A 2,024-nucleotide genomic window follows, 5' to 3' on the forward strand; every position below is an offset into this window, starting at 1 on the left:
GAGGGAGGAAGGAAGGAAGAAAGGAAGGGAGGGAGGGAGGGAGGGAGGGAAAGAAAAGAAAACCCTTACAGAGTTACTTGAGGGTGGAGGTTGGGAGGAGGGAGAGGATCCGAAAAAATAACTATTAGGTACTAGGCTTAGTACCTGGGTGATGGAATAGTCTGTACAACAAACCCCCGTGACACGAGTTTACCTGTATAACAAAACTGCACGTGTACCCCTGAACCTAAAATAAAAGTTAAAAAAAAGAAAACCTTGACAGATAGAGCCAGGAAAGGCCATGCAGAGAAGGTTCTTGTGCTTGTATGCCTGATAACAAAAATGATCACAGAAGCCTGCAAAAACCACAGCCTTGCACAAGGCCTTTTGTGTAAGACCATCACAACCTTACACAAAAAAGACTCCTGCAGAGACATCTGCCCAGCAACTGCCTGTACAACTTTGGACTGGCGTCACTCTTGTTATTGATCCTTGTAGCCAAGGATAATTATTTCTAAGCAATTATGTAATCCTCCTCATGTTTTTTTCCTTGAAGAACGCTTGTCTTCTTTTACCTCTCTGCATGCACACATACTTTACTATGCCATGCATATTTTCATTGCAATGCATTGCTCCCAAAAAACATCTTTTCTTCTAGAGAGCCTCTCTCTGTTTGTTATTTACATTGACAGTGTCAATAGTGCCGAGTGTGAGGTCAAGTGCAGTGGCTCACGCTTGTAATCCCAACACTTTGGGAGGCAAGGAAGGTAGATCACCTGAGGTCAAGAGTTCAATACCAGCCTGACTAACATGGAGAAACCCCATTTCTACTAAAAATATAAAATTAACCAAGCATGGTGGTGCATGCCTGTAATCCTAGCTACTCAGGAGGCTGAGGTGGGAGAATCACTTGAACCCGGGAGGCAGAGGTTGCTATGGGCCGAGATCTCGCTATTGCACTCCAGCCTGGGCAACAAGAGTGAAACTCCATCAAAAAAAAAAAAAAAAATAGTGCTGAGTGTGAGAAACCCTGCCCCAGATATATTAGCTAGTATGCATTTGGCGAAAGTAACAGACAATGCAACTGGTAGAGCCTTACATTGTAAGAATTTTTATTGTTTACTTGATAAGTCCAGAACAGGGGTTGGCAAACTGTAGCCTATGGGCCAATCTGGTCTGCTGCCTGCTTTTGTAATAGATAGATCGATTATTGATTGATTGATGGGGTCTCGTTCTGTCACTCAGGCTGGAGTGTAGTGGCGCAATCACGGTTCACTGCAGCCTCAACCTCCTGGGTTCAAACGATCCTCCCACCTTGAACTTCTGAGTAGCTGGGACCAGAGGCATGCACCACAACACCAGACTAATTGATTTTTATTTTTTGTAGACATAGGTTCTTTCTATGTTGCCCAAGCTGGTCTCAAACTTCTGGGCTCAAGCGATCCTTCCACGTAAACCTCCCAAAGTGTTGGGATTACAGACATGAGCCACTGCACCCAGTTGCAATGGTTGTGTTGAAACACAGTTATGCTTTTTCATTTACATATTATTTTTGGATGCTTTTCTGCTACAACAGTGGAGTTGAATAATTTCAATAGAGATTATATGGCCTGCAAAGCCTAAAATATTTACTATCTGGCCCTTTACAGAAAATGTGTGCTGATACCTGCTCCAGGGGAAGGCGTGGCCTTTCAAGTTTGGGTTTGTGGTGCAAATATCTCATCATAGATCAGGCTGTGCCTGTGCTTCCATTCCGTCACCCTTAGTATGTTGGTTTTAGTCTTCAGGCTTATTTCCTCATGGCAGCAAGATGGCTGCCACAGCTCCAGCTATTGCATCCTCAATGCAAAAGGAGAGAGAAGGAAAAGGAAAAGATCTCCTTGTGTAGGTCTCTTGTTCAGGGGAAAAACCTTTCTTAGAAACCTCCCAACGGATTTTTCTTAATCTCATTGACCAGCAGTGAATCTCATGCTCACTTCCAGACCAATGGCTGGCAAAAGGTAATGTACTTGGCAGGTGTACTAGATTGAATAGTGTCTCCTCCA

Source organism: Colobus angolensis, unplaced genomic scaffold, assembly GCF_000951035.1.
Source record: "Colobus angolensis palliatus isolate OR3802 unplaced genomic scaffold, Cang.pa_1.0 Scaffold79, whole genome shotgun sequence".
NCBI classification, from domain to species: domain Eukaryota; kingdom Metazoa; phylum Chordata; class Mammalia; order Primates; family Cercopithecidae; genus Colobus; species Colobus angolensis.